At 45.1% G+C, this 15,419-nt stretch overlaps 1 pseudogene; it reads right to left on the reverse strand.

Annotated features, from left to right (window-relative positions):
- Positions 1–15,419, reverse strand: part of LOC148144558 (uncharacterized) — a 70,673-nt pseudogene that overhangs the window by 40,673 nt on the left and 14,581 nt on the right.

Raw genomic sequence — 15,419 nt, forward strand, 5'->3', positions numbered from 1 at the left:
TTCTAAATGCGAACTCGTACAATCATACAGCACTGAAACAGGGCCTTCAGTCCAACCCAACTGTGCAGTACAGACATCCCAATCTGATCGAGTCTCCCGTAGGTACGTGCTCAGCTGCATATGTGTGCCAGTCAGTGGGTGCGCGCACCTCTGCATATTATATCTGTGTGCTTGTATGTGTGTGTTTTATGTTTCTGTCTGTGTTTCTGCCTGTGTGCGTTCGTCTGTGTATGCTTGTGTTTCTACGTGTATCTGTCATCGTGCGTTTCTGTCTGTGTATTCATTTCTGCGCTTAGTTGGAGAAATGTGGGTGCAGGTTGGATGCATTATCTCCCTGTTGCTCTCGTCGGCTTAAAACAAATGACATAATGTCACCACCTGCTGGAGGATCGACGCTACTACACAAGTGACGCATGTTTAATCAGGAATTTTTATGAGGGCTCCTGGTGGGAATTTAACGTGGGTTACTTTTGGGGGGAGCGGAGCTAAAACTAAGGTTCATGGATGAAAAGTAAGGAGGCATAATTTAAAACAGAGATGAGAGAAAGCGATTCAAGGGCAGCCAAATACATGGCATATTGTTGACTCTGCTGCAGGGGGAGGGAGAAAGAGGTATAGAGATACTATAGTTGCAGTGGATTCTATCGTAAGGGAATAGATGGGCACTTTTGTGGCTGAAAACAGGAGTCCAGAATGGTGTGCTGTCTGCCTGGTTTTGGGATGCTCCATGTCTCAGAGCAGTTGCAGGGCATTCTGGTGGAGGAGGGCAAACAGCCAGTAATCGCAGTACACCTTGGTACGGACGACATAGGAAAAAGCAAGGATGTGATCCCAAAAGCAGAGTATAGAGAACTAGGAAAAAAACTGGAAATGCTGTACCTCGAAGGTACTTATCTCAGGATTGCTATCAGTGAAATGACCCAGTCACGATAGAAGAGCAGGATATATGCGATGAACACTTGGCTAAAAGGATGGTGTGAGGGGGGTGTATCAGATTCGTAGGACATTAGGACCGATTCTGTGGCAGGTAGGACCTGTTCAAACTGAACTGGTTGCATCTGGGCAGGTCCGGGACTGATTCCTTGGGGGTGGAGTTGGTTAGACGAGTTGAGGAGGATTTAAACTCATGTGATAGGGGAATCAGCGCCAGAGGAGCACAGCAGCAGATGGACATAGTAAGGGAGATGGGGAAACCATGGCAAAAATGACTAACAACAAGAGCAGTCAAGGTAACCCTGCTGAAAAGAGCAGGGGAGGTAGTCTGAAATCTATATGCTTCAATGTCAGAGATATAATGGGAAGGAATAAGGCCTGTCAGAGACGAAAGTGGGATGTTGTATGTGGAGATCACAAAGGTGCCAAATGAATATTTCACATCTGTTTTCAGTCAGGAACAGGAGAATATTGTGGTGGAGAAGTCTGAGATACGGGTTATTAGTCTTGGAAGGATGGACGTCAGTAAGGAGGAGGTGTTATCAATTACAGAAGGTGTGAAAGCAGATAAGTCCCCAAGGCCTGATGGGATCTTTCCGATAATTCTCTGGGAAGCTTGGAGGAGATGGTGGTGCCTTTGGTCTTGATCTTCGAGTCGTCATTGTCTACAGGTTTAGTGCCAGAGGACTGGAGGGTTGCAAATGTTGTATCCTTGTTCAACAAGGGCAGTAGACATGGCACAGGTAATTATAGACCAGTGAGCCTTATGTCTGTTTTTGGGAAAACGTTTGGAAAGGATTATAAGAGATAGGATTTATAATCATCTAGCAAGCAACAATTTGATTGGAAACAGTCAACATGAATTCATCATGGTATCACACAAACCCCATTGAGTATTTTGAGAAGTGGACCAAGCATGTGGATGAGGGTAGGGCAGTTGACGTGGTGTACATGGACTTAAGGAAAGCCTTTGGTACGTTTCCGCATATAGACTATTGGCTGAAATGTGGAGGCATGGGATTGAAGGTGATTTAGCAGTTTGAATGAGAAACTGGCTTCCAGAACGAAGGCAACGAGTTGTGATTAATGGAAAGCAATCAGGCTGGAGTCCGGTTACTAGTGGTGTGCTACAAGGATCTGTTTGGGATCGTTGCTGTTTTTCATTTTTTAATAAATGGCTTTGACACAGCTACAGTTGAATGAGTCAGTAAGTTGGCAGATGATACTAAAGTCAGTGGAGTGGTGAACAGTGTGGAAGAATGTCGCTGGTTTCAGGGAGACTTGGATTAACAGCAGAATTTGGCTGAAAGGTGGCAAATGGAGTTCAATGCAGATAAACGTGAGGTGATGGGAAGAATAGCAGGAAGGCAGAATACTGGGTCAAATGGAAGATTCTTGGGAGCGTGGATATGCAGAGGAATCTTGTAGTCCATTTACATAGATCTTGGAAAGTTGTAACCCAAGTTGATAGTACAGTTAAGAAAGCATACGTTGTGTTTGGTTTCATTGGTAGTGGGATTGAGTTCCCGAGCCGCGATGTCATGCGGCAACTGTACAAAATGCTAGTGCGGCCTCACTTGGAGTATTGTGTGCAGTTCTGGTCGCCCCATTTCAGGAAGGATGTGGAAGCATTGGAAAATGTGCAGAGGAGATTTACCCAGGATATTGTCTGGTCTGGAGTGAAGGTCTTATGAGGAAAGGCTGAGGGTCTTGGGTCTGTTCTCATTGGAGAGAAGAAGGCTAAGAGGGAATTTATGAGAGACATACAATACGATCATAGGATTAGATAGGGTTGACAATAAAAGTCTTTTTCTGAGGATGATGACGTCTACTTGTACGTGGCAGTATAGCTGCAAACTGAGGGGTGATAGATTTAAGACAGATGTCAGAGGCAGGTTGTTCACTCGGAGACTGGTAAGGGTGTGGAATGCCCCACCTGCCAATATAGTTAACTCAGCTACATGAGAGACATTTAAACAGTCCTTGGAGAGGTATATGGATGATGATGGGATAGTGTAGGGTGATGGGAATAGATTAGTTTACCAGGTGGGCCCCTTATAGAGGGCTTAACAACCTGTTCTGCGCTGTATTGTTCTATGTTCTATGTAGATGAACTGAACAGCTTTGGTTAGTACTTGAAACTATGACATTCCTGCAATTACAAAGACCTGGCTGTAGGAGAGACAGTATCGACATCTGAATGTCCCAGGATTTAGGTGTTTCAAGTGTGATAGATGGGGAGGTAAGAGGAATGGGGGAGTTTCATTACTGGTTTTCCTTGGAGGCAGCTCTTTGATGGTAAATATGCATCAAACATCTGGGAGTATTTCAAATGCTAGTTGATAAGAGTTCAGGAGTGTCGTGCGCCTGCAAGAACAAAGGAGAGGTATGGAAAGTTATATGAATCATGGATAATCAGGGATGTTATGACCTTGGTCAAAAAGGAAAAGGAAGCATACATAAGGTGTTGGAGGATGGGAACTGAGAATGCCTTGATTTATATAAGGAAAGTCAGAAAGAACTTAAACAAGGAATTAGAAGGGCTTAAAACAGCACATCAATAGTCATCAGTCAACATGATTAAGGAGAATTCCAAAGCATTTTGTTCGAATTTAAAACACAAGAAGACAGCCATTGAAAGGGTTCATATATTTAAGGACAAAGGAGGAAATCTATTTGTGGAGCCAGAAGACGTTGGTGAGGTCCTTAACCAGTACTTTGTGTTTGTATTCACGAAAGAGAAGGAATTGATGCGGCTGATCTCAGGGAAGGCACTGTCGGGTTTCTAAGCCAGATTGGTATTTAAAAGCAAGAGGTATTGTGTGCCTGAAAAAGCATTAAGGAAGATAGGTCCTCAGGACCTGATTGGATTTACCCCAGAATATCCAGGGAGGCAAATGAACAACATGCTGGCGCATTGACAGACATCCTTGTTTGCTCTTTCGAAACAGGTATGATCCCAGAGGACTTCAGAATAGACAATGTTGTTCCATTGTTTAAACGTAGTAGCAGGGATAATTCAGGAAATTACAGGCCTGCAAGCCTCACGTCAGTGGGAAGGAAATGATTGGAACTCATCCTCAGGGACATGATTTTTACGTATTCAGAAGCAATTGGATTTATTAGTGTTGGATAGCATGGTGTTGTGCAGGGGACGTTGTGCCTCACTAACTTGTTTGACTTTTTTGAGGAGGTAATGAAGATGATTGATGAGAGAAATGCAGTTTGTGTTGTCTACATGGACTGAAATAAAACCTTTCACAAGGTCTTCATGGCAGACTGGTACAAAAGATCAAGTCACATTGCATTAAGGTGAGCTGGCAAAATGGATACAGAACTGGCTCAGACATAGGCTACAGAGGGTAGCTGCAGATGGATGCTTTTTGGAATGGAGACTTGTGGCTACTGGGGTTGCACATGGATCAATGCTCTGACCTCTGCTGATCGCACCTTCATAAATGATTTGGAAGAAAACGTGGCTGTTCTAATCAGTAAGTTTGAGGATCATACAAATATTGTTGGGGATTGTTATTGTCAGAGAATATTGCAGGATATAGATCAACTGGAGGCATGGCAAGGAAAAAGGCAGAGTGAGTTTTATTTGGACAGATGCGAGGCGATGAGTTTTGAAAGGTCAAGTACAGGTGGAAATTATAAAGTGAATGGCAGAACCTGTAGGAGTCTTGATATGTTGAGGGATCTGGGTGTGTAGGTCCACAGAGCACTGAAGGTGGCAGTGCAGGTAGACAATGTAGCAAAAGAAAAGGCCTGTGGCAGTCTTGCCTTCATTGGAAGGGACAATGAATATAAGGATAGAAAGGTGGGCTGCATCATTACAGAATATCACTTCAGCCACACTTGAAAAATTGATACAGTTTTGGTCACTACACTACGAGAAGGATGCGGACGCAGGAGAGAGGGTACAGAAAAGGTTTACAATGATGTTGCCTGGCAAGGGGTAATTTTAGCTGCAAAGAAAGGTTGGATAGACTGGGTTTGCTTTCAACGGAACACAGGAGGTTGAGGGGCGAACTGATAGGTGTTTTGATATTGTAAATGGCGTGGATAGAGTTGAAAGTATGTGGCCTTCTCCCAGGGTGAAGGGCTCAATTAATAGGGGCACACATGTTCAAGGTGCGAGGGGAGATTGAAGAGAGATGTGCGAAGCATCTTTTCACTCACAGGGTGATGAGTGCTTGGAATACGCTGACAGAGAAGGTGATGGAAGCAGAGGCAGTAACAGCATTCAAGAAGCCCCTGGATGAATACATGAATAGGACAGGAGTAGAGGGATATACAGATCCTGTGAGTGAAGACAGTTTTAATATGGAAGTGCAAAATGTGGTACCACAGGCTTGGTGGGCCGAAGGGCCTGTCCCCCTGCTGTACTGTGCTTCGGAAACTGTCTCCAATGCCAGTATATCTTTCCTTAGAAAAGGGGCCCAAAACTGTTCACTACATTCCAGCTAGTCTGACGAGTAACTTTGACACTTTCTAAAAATAATCTGTGTTAATATAATCAACTTTTTTGGAGAAAGGGCCAACGGTATTACAAATAAGATTGTAGCTGAGCAAGCAATTCAGAATTTTTTAAAAAAATCTTTCTTGTCTTCCTTGAATAAACTGGAGTGACTTCCCCGGAAATGTAAATTCATCAGAATCGATTTTTACTCATGGTAAATGCATTCGGAGGTATTGCATTCTCACGATTTTCCCTCTTTGGTCCAACATTCCCTGGAGAAACACTAGCCAATTTTACCAACACTGATCTACTTATAGGATAAACAAACCAAAAGAAACTTGGATACTATTAGTCAGAAAACAAACGCAGAAATCGCTGGAAAACCTCAGCAGTTTCTGAGGAACGGTCACTTGACCCGAAATGTTAATTGATTTCTCTCCACAGTTGCTGCCAGACCTGCTGAGCTTTTCCAGCGATTTCAGTTCTCGTTTTTTTTTTACTTTATCGAATCATACAGCACGGAAACAGCTGCTTTGGTCCAACCAGTCCATGGCAAACATAACCCCAAACTAGCCCCCCGTGCCAGCCCCTGGTCCACATCCCTCCAAACCTGTCCTATTCATGTACTTATCTAAGTCTCTTTTCATCATTGCAACTGCACTTACATCCACCACACCCTCAGGACGTTCATTCCAAATGCAATCCACCCACTGTGTGAAAAGATTGCCCCTCATTTTTCTTTTAAAGTCCTGTTCCTTTTAGATCTCCAGCAATTTGACTTTAAATGTCCCACCCTATAACAGTGAAAACATATCAGTTCTCCTGACTCAGCTCCATCTTCTGCACTCGCTTTTAAGACAGGACCGTGGAGTGGAAATTACAATCAGATCTGTCACGATTTATCACATGGTGGCGTGTACTCCGAAATGTTCAAACGGCCCTCCTCCTCCTCGTTCACTTTTCCGAGGAATGGCAGCTTTCTACCATCGCAAGTCTCTTTGCCCTTCACTGAGAGGGTCACTGGAGATTTCCTCGTTCAGCTCCGGGCACAGCAAACTTTCCAGCTTCTTCGCTCCTCAGCGTCACCAAACGAGCTGCAGACTTCACAATTCGTTGCGCACTTGCTGTGAGAAGCGCTCACATGAATATAACAAAACAATCTGACCGTCTCCGTGCCAACTACTGGAGAAAATGAAACGCAAACTGAATACCTTTCACTTTCCAAACCTTCACTCCATTCAGTGATCCAGTTGAAATTCGACACATCACTTCACTGGAGACGAAGTGGTGTGAGCAGCCAGTACCGCAGAAAGGGAAGCTCTGAACCTCCCACTTCACCAACTGTCAGAATGAATGTGGTTCATTCCTGGATGTGATGAGCCACAGCAAGAACAGCATAATGCACTGCTGCGATCACTTGTGAACTCGCTGGTGTCTCTGCAGGCTGGACAATCGAGTGAATTCCTTCCCACACTGAGAGCAGGTGAATGGTCTCGCAAGAAAAATACATCTGACTTTTTTCATTCATGGTGGGGCCTTGAGCAGTGTTGTAGAATGGAATGACCGAGGGCTTCAGGTGCATACTTCTTCAAAGTTTGCTCATCTGCAAACAACGGTTTGGACAAAGATAAAACCAAACGTTTTCCAGAACGATTATTACTTCTGCAGAGAAGGGAATTAGTTCATGCTGTTCGAGTATCAGAACTGTGGTACCACAGTTAACAAAGCTGCTCTCGGTCTTCGACAGCCCCTTCAGCTGATGCATTGGACCAGTGAGTCTGACAGATTCTTATACAATAATGAGGAAATAAATAGATAAATAAATACCTTTCCAAAGAATGTAACAGTAGAATCGAATGTTGCTTCTGATGCATTTAATGGTATGATCCGTGTAACTGACTTGCATTAACTTTACTTTGTGTCATCGTGAACATGACTCTTGTGTGGATATCAGATCAAATACACGGCTCACTACCACATTGTCTCAGACAATACAAGGCTGACGGATTTGTCAAAGAAAACAAAAGGCATTCCGTTAAAGCTTCCCTCATTTGAATGGGAATGGTGAAACAGCAGAGGTACATACCAACCCAAATTCTGTATCCTGACTGAAGTCGATGTATGATGACCAGGGTTACAAATGGCACAAAAATAAATGGCGTAGCAATTGGTGATGATGATTCAAAGAGTCTATAAGAAAACCAAGTTACAGACTGTTTAATGAGTGTGACTGTGACATACTCTGGCGAGATCTCCAGGAAATTTGTAGCAAAGAGAAAAAAATCCAATTAATGAATGGGGAAAAAGCAAGTCATGAATTTTCATCAACCGTTCTCGAGATGATGGCACGGTGGCTTAGTCTTAACCACTGCTGCTTCATAGCACCAAAGACCAAGTTTTGATTTCACACTCAGAATGGAATTTGCACAATCTCCCTACGTCTGCATGGGTTTCATGAGGTTGTTCTGTTTTCGTACCTCAGTCAAAAGACGGGGAGGTTAGGTAAATTAGACATAGGAGATGCAGGGGTAAGTTGGGTTAGGGTATAATGCTCTTCAGAGGCTCGGTGTGAATTCGATGGGCCAAATGGCATGCACCCACACTGCAGAATTTCTATTTTCAGTTTGTGTAATTATTGACATTTTAAAAATGAATTTATTTGTAGGATGTCGGCACCACTGGCTAGCCAGTACGTATTACCTGTCCCTAGTTGCCCTTGTGAAGGTGGAGTTGAGCTGACTTTTTGAACTGCTGCAATTCACCTGTTCTCGGTTGACCTATATTGCCATTAGGGAGGGAATTATCGGAGTTTGACCAAGTGACAGTGAAGGAACGTCAGTATATTTCCAAATCAGGGTGGTGACTGGCTTGAAAGGGAATTCGAAGGTGGTGGCATTCCCAAGTATCTCCCGGCTATTGTCCTAAGAGATGGAAGTGGTCGTGGGATTGGAAGGTTGTGTATGATTATCTTTGGTATACTTCTGCATTGCATCTTGTAGGTAGTACAGACTGAGCCGTGGTGGTAGAGGGAGTGGATGTTAATGGATGTCGTGCCAATCAAACGGGCTGCTTTGTCCTGGATGATGTCAGTCTCCTTGGGTGTTGTTCAGACTGCTCTCATCTGGGCATTACGGAGTGTTCTCTCACACCCCTGACTTCTGCCATGCAGATGGTGGCAGGCTTTGGGGAGTTAGGAAGTATGTTACTGGCGGCAATGTTTAAGTCTCTGACCTGCTCTTGTCGCTACTGTTTATATTTGATGGGTCCAGATGAGTATTTGGTCAGTAAAACCTCCAGGATGTTGACAGTGGTTAATTAAATGATGCTAACAACATAGGTCCTTCAAATTTGCTTCAATTGTGCTTTACCGTGATCTTTAACCTCTGTGCATCATGCTCTTTATTTTTCACTTTCTTTCATTTCGTCATCAACAGTTACTCACCATGCTGCCCTCTGCAAATATTATTACTGTACCCATCCGCTTTCCCGTTTCACCATTAATGTTTCTGATTTCTGCATATAGCCTTTCTTCAACTCCATCCGCATATTCAATTGTCATCACGTCTGACTATCTTTACATTTTGATGTTCCATACTTTCTAGTGTAATTTGCTCTCATTTCCCTTATCTCTGATTGTGGAGAAACACTGACCCTTCAAACTCAGCATAACGCAATTCCCGAAGCTATGCAAGTTTTAGTACAGTCTCAACCACTTGTTGTGACACTGTGCCCTCTCTGCACAGAGGTAAGTGGCGGTGTCATTAAGTCTGGCGTCTTTCACAGTCAGGACACTGACTTTGTCGTCTGCACTGATCGAAGCGGTGATCCTCTCGGATGGGTTAGCTTCCCTTTTCGCCATCATCAGATGCTGGGGTGGCTGATTCGGGAGCTGTCTGTACCAACGCACTGTGTTAAATGTAGTGCCAAAAGAGCAATTCATTGACACAATTCCCAGTTCAGTCACAACCATCCAGGGAGGAAGTTGCTTCAATTCGCCTTCTCCAGTCACCTCCTCGGAGATCAGAGTGGAAATCAGCAGGAGGACACTGCAAATTCGGAACATCATCTGATTGCAAGAACATTGGTGAAAGCAATTGTCCATGTAGTTTTGTTGAGGAACTGCAATTAATTATTATACTTATACAAGTAAATAACTAGAAAAGTGCACGGTTGACGACGAACTCACGTTTAACCTGGTGGAGTTGCTGAAGAATCTGAATTTTGGTGTGTGCTTCTGTATCAAGCCTCTCACACTGACAGTGGTTCACATTGTCTGGAAGTTCACTCCTGCTCCAGCCCTCATCTTCGATATTTATCATGGATTCGCACTGACATCTAGTGGTGTTGATAAGTAATTGCAATCTTCAAACTCTCACACCAGTTGCAGTTCACTGGATACCGCTCAAAACAACAGACGTGGCCTCCTTCTCCGTATAATACTGTGAACAGGCGAGACCCTGCATTTCAAATTCATGAGCAACGTCCACCGATTTCAGACTGCTTCGTAACCAAGTCTTTATTCCGCAACGAAATTTCCAATGAGTGAAACAGTGAAATCAAATGTTTTTGCTCCTGCACTGACTGAAACGATCCATTGTGACCGGAATTAGTTAACTTTACCGTGTCTCATTGTACACGTAACTGCTGTGTTTATATCAGATGCCCTGCAGTGTGTCAGATGTCGAGCATTGCCAGCAGCGCCCATACAAGGCAACTAAATATTCTAAAGAAAAAGGAAACGTTTTGTTGTAAAGCCTCCTTCATTTTACTGGGAATGGTGGAAGAGCAGAGATACATGTCAGCAGACCAACCAAATCCTGATTGAAGTGAATGTACCATAGATGACACAAAAGTAAACGAGAAGGCAAGTGGCCTTGATGATTCAAACAGCTCACAAGAAGACCACGTTAGAGACGGTCCCAGTGAGTGTGACTATATCGTACTCTGGCGAGATCTCAAGGAAATTTACAGCGCCAAGAAATGAACACTTTCTGAGTGCGGCAATACCAAATCATGAATTAAAGGAAGCATTCGCGTGCTGTCGCTGTGCTGGCTCAGTGGTTAGCACTCCTGTCTCCAAACACCAAAGAGCCAGGTTCGATTTCAGCCTCAGGTGACAGTCTGCGTGAAATTTACAAGTTTTCCCTCTGTCTGCATGAGTTTCCTATATTTGCTCCGGAATTCTCCCACAGTCCAATCATGGATCAGACAGGAATATTAGCAACACGAGATGTTGGGTGAGGGTCGATCTGGTGTGATGACCAACTGAGATTGGGTGGGCCAAATGCCCCGCTGCCATACTGTGTGGACTATGCTTAGATTGTATAACTAATGATATTTTTACTTATTTATCCATTTGTGAGACGTGGCCATCCCTGGCTAGCCAGCATTTATTGCCCATTCCTAGTTGCCCTTGAGAAAGTGGTGCCTACTTGAACCACTGCAGTCAACCTGCCGTGGGTTGACCCACAATGCCACAGATGGAAATCCAAGATTTTTACACAGACCCATTGAAGGAATGGCCATATATTTTCAAGTCAGGATGGTGTCACGAAGGTGGTCATTTTTCTACAAGCTGTTCCTGTTCTCAACCTGTGTCCTTGGCTTTTTTTTTCCAGAGTTTCTGTAAAACAGTCTGGGCTCCGAATCGACTTAATTGGTACAGAGATGAAAAGGATTTTGTGGTGTGGAGGGCGGGAGGTGGCCTTTTTGTTTATACGTAAACAAATAAGACTTTAGGCCAAAGCTTTATTGTTTTAGAAGTGGCCTGTATTATGAAAGGGTAATGGTCAGTCCAGGAAGCTGAATTCTTGGTGTTAGTCAGGTTAGCAGTAGTGGACTGTTTGGAAACAGGCTGCTAATCTCTCTTTCCTTCGCCCTTTTAACTTCGATCTGAAAACCTCTGTTTCATTTTACTCTCTGTTGAAGGGGGTTGTCTGTTGGGACTGTTGTGTATATTCGGAAAAGCATAATTAATTTAGTTTGGATAGACCGACTACGGTGGGTCATCCATATTCTCTTCTTTGTGATTCATTCCGTAATTTTGTGAAGACAGTTTTGCCTGTTTTAAAACCTGGTAGTCAACCTCGCTAACTTACTGCGTGTAAATTTCACTGATCGCTTATCGAAGCACATTGTCAAGTTTTGGGTCTGGGCTGCCTGCTTAAGAATGTTTTGAGCGGACTGGCCTAGTCCAGAACAATGGTGAGTGGCTGAGACGGAATCTTTAAGGTGGCGGTGTTCCCATATGTCTGCTGATCCTTGTCCTTGCAGGTGGAAGTGGTTGCAAGTTTGGAAGGTGCTATCTGAGGATCTTAGCTAAATGGCGGTAGATGCTTGTGAATGTTGTGCCAATCAAACGGGCTGCTTTGTCCTGGATGGTGTCAAGAATCTCCAGATTATTTGCAGCTGCACTCATCCAGACAAGTGGGGAGTATTCCATCACACTACTGACTTGTGCCTTGTCGACGGTGGACAGGCTTTCAGGAGGCAGGAAGTATATGTTACTCGCTGCATTCATCCTAGTCTCTGCTCTTGTTGTTACTACGTTTCTGCGTTGTGTCCAGTTGAGTTCTTATTCTTTGAAACCCACACGAGGTAGACAGTGGGAGATTCGGTGAAGTTATATTGCATTAAAGGAAATTCCACTATTTTTCCTTCATGTCTCCTTCTACTGTGATTTGACCTGATGTTTCACATCATCCTTGTTATTTTTCTCTTTCTTCCATTTCTTCTTCAATCGTTTCTCATCGTTCTGTCCTCTGCAAGTATTATTAAAGTATCTCTCCACTTTTCCATTTCTCCATCACTCTTTCATGTTTGCCAACATATACTTCCTTCACCCCCATCCGCATCTCCAATTGCCTTCACTTCTGACCATCTTTAAATTAACCTGTTCCATACTTTCTGGTGTATTTTGCTGTTATTTCCATTGTCTCAGATTTTGGCGCCCAGAATTAGTAACACCGATACTTCAAACTCACCATACCGGAACTCCCACTCTGTGCTGGTTTTAGTACACGCTCTCCATCAGTGTGTCACACTGTGTCTTCATTGCACAGAGGTAGATTGCTGTGTCATTCAGTCTGGCGTATTTCACAGTCAAGGTGCTGAGTTTGTAATCTCCACTGATCGAAGCAATGATCCTCTCGAGCTGATCATTTTCCCTTTTGGCCATCACCAGACGCTGGGGTGGCTGATTCGGGACCTGTCTGTACCAGTGTATTGCGTTCGACGAGGCGGCAATGGAGCAATTAATCGACACAATTCCCACTTCACTTACAACCATCCACGGAGGAAGTTGCATTACATCACCTTCTCCAGTCACATCCGTGGAAGTCAGAGTGGAAAACATCAGAAGGACTCTGCAAATTCGGAACATTATCAGATTGCAAGAGCAGTGGCAGACACAATTGTCCACGGGGTTCTGTTGAGGAACTGGAGGCAATTGTTACATTTGCACAAGTAAGTATCGAGAACAATGCACACTTGACGTCTAGCGCAGACCAGCCTTGCTGTTGGAGTTGCAGAAGACGCTTAGTCTTGGTGTTTGTTTCTGTAACAAGCCTCTGACACTGAAAGGTGCTCACGGTCTGGAAGGTCACTCCTCCTTCAGCCGATGTCGTCAATATTTATCCCAGATTCACACTGCCATCTAGTTGCAAGTACAAATAATTGCGACATCCAATTACACTTCACGCGATACTGCTCAATGAAAGCAGATATGTCCTCCTTCCCAGTAGAACACTGTGAGCAGCTGAGAATCTGCATTTCAATTTCATTTGCAGCATCCAACGATTTCAGACGATGTTCCTCCGGCATTGTAATCAAAGCTTTATTCCTCAAGGCAATTTTTGATGAATGAAGCAGTAGAATCGAATGCTGCTTTTGCTGCATTTACTGGGCAGATATATTATAATCGCAATTATTTAACTTCACTTTACCTTATTGTAAATGTAACTCCTATATCTATATCAGATGCACTGCAGTTTGTCAAGTAAATGGCTCATGGCTACATTGTTCTGGACAATTAGAGGTAGATTTTGGATTAGTGGTGCAGGAAGAGCACAGCAGTTCAGGCAGCATCCGAGGAGCAGCAAAATCGACGTTTCGGGCAAAAGCCCTTCATCAGGAATAAAGGCAGAGAGTCTGAAGCGTGGAGAGATAAGCTAGAGGAGGGTGGGGGTGTGGAGAGAGTAGCATGGAGTACAATCGGTCAGTGGGGGAGGGGATGAAGGTGATAATTCAGGGAGGAGGGTGGAGTGGATAGGTGGAAAAGAAGATAGGCAGGTAGGACAAGTCATGGGGACAGTGCTGAGCTGGAAGTTTGGAACTAGGGTGAGGTGGGGGAAGGGGAAATGAGGAAACTGTTGAAGTCCACATTGATGCCCTGGGGTTGAAGTGTTCCGAGGCGGAAGATGAGGCGTTCTTCCTCCAGGCGTCTGGTGGTGAGGGAGCGGCGGTAAAGGAGGCCCAGGACCTCCATGTCCTTGGCAGAGTGGGAGGGGGAGTTGAAATGTTGGGCCACAGGGCGGTGTGGTTGATTGATTCGGGTGTCCCGGAGATGTTCCCTAAAGTGCTCTGCTATGAGGCGTCCAGTCTCCCCAATGTAGAGGAGACCACATCGTGAGCAACGAATGCAATAAATGATATTAGTGGATGTGCAGGTAAAACTTTATGAATGTGGAAGGCTCCTTTAGGGCCTTGGATGGAGGTGAGGGAGGAGGTGTGGGCGCAGGTTTTGCAGTTCCTGCGGTGGCAGAGGAAGGTGCCAGGATGGGAGGGTGGGTTGTGGGGGATATGGACTTGACCAGGTAGTCATGAAGGGAACAGTCTTTGTGGAAGGCAGAAAGGGGTGGGGAGGGAAATATATCCCGGGTGGTGGGGAGTTTTTGGAGGTAATGGAAATGTCGTCTGATGATTTGGTTTATTCGAAGGTTGGTAGATGGGAGGTGCGGGAGGTGCGGGATGTGGACGAGATGCGTTGGAGGACATCTTTAACCACGTGGGAAGGGAAATTGCGGTCTCTAAAGAAGGAGGCAATCTGGTGTGTTCTGTGGTGGAACTGGTCCTCCTGGGTGCAGATACGGCGGAGGCGGAGGAATTGGGAATACGGGATGGCATTTTTGCAAGAGGTAAGGTGGGAAGAGGTGTAATCCAGGTAGCTGTGGGAGTCGGTGGGTTTGTAAAAAATGTCAGTGTCAAGTCGGTCGCCATTAATGGAGATTGGGAAGTCCAGAAAGGGGAGGGAGGTGTCAGAGATGGTCCAGGTAAATTTAAGGTCAGGGTGGAATGTGTTGGTGAAGTTGATGACTTTCTCAACATCCTCGTGGGAGCATGAGGTGGTGCCAATGCAGTCATCAATGTAGCGGAGGGAAAGGTGGGGAGTGGTGCCGGTGTAATTACGGAAGATGGACTGTTCTATGTAGCCAACAAAGAGACAGGCATAGCTGGGGCCCATACGTGTGCCCATGGCTACCCCTTTGGTCTGGAGGAAGTGGGAGGATTCGAAGGAGAAATTGTTAAGGGTGACGACCAGTTCGGCCAAACAAATGAGAGTGTCAGTGGAAGGGACTGTTGGGGACGTCGGGAGAGGAAAAAAACGGAAGGCTTGGAGGCTCTGGTCATGGCGGATGGAGGTGTAGAGGGATTGGATATCCATGGTGAAGATGAGGCATTGGGGCCGGGGAAACGGAAGTCTTGGAGGAGGTGGAGGGTGTGGGTGGTGTCTCGAATGTATGTGGGGTGTTCCTAGACTAGGGGGGATAGGACAGTGTTGAGGTAGGTAGAGATGACTTCAATGGGGCAGGAGCATGCTGAGACAATGGGTCAGCCAGGGGGGTCAGGCTTGTGGATCTTGGGAAGGAGGTAGAACCGGGCAGTGCGGGGTTCCCGGACTATGAGGTTGGAAGCTGTAGGTGAGAGATCTCCTGAGGTGATGAGGTTCTGTATGGTCTGGGAGATGATGGTGTGGTGATGGGGGTGGGGTCATGGTCAAAGGGGCGGCAGGAAGAGGTGTCCTCGA

Source organism: Chiloscyllium plagiosum, unplaced genomic scaffold (assembly GCF_037043375.1).
Source record: "Chiloscyllium plagiosum isolate Xiang-an unplaced genomic scaffold, Cpla_swu_hap1 HiC_scaffold_27, whole genome shotgun sequence".
NCBI classification, from domain to species: Eukaryota; Metazoa; Chordata; class Chondrichthyes; order Orectolobiformes; family Hemiscylliidae; genus Chiloscyllium; species Chiloscyllium plagiosum.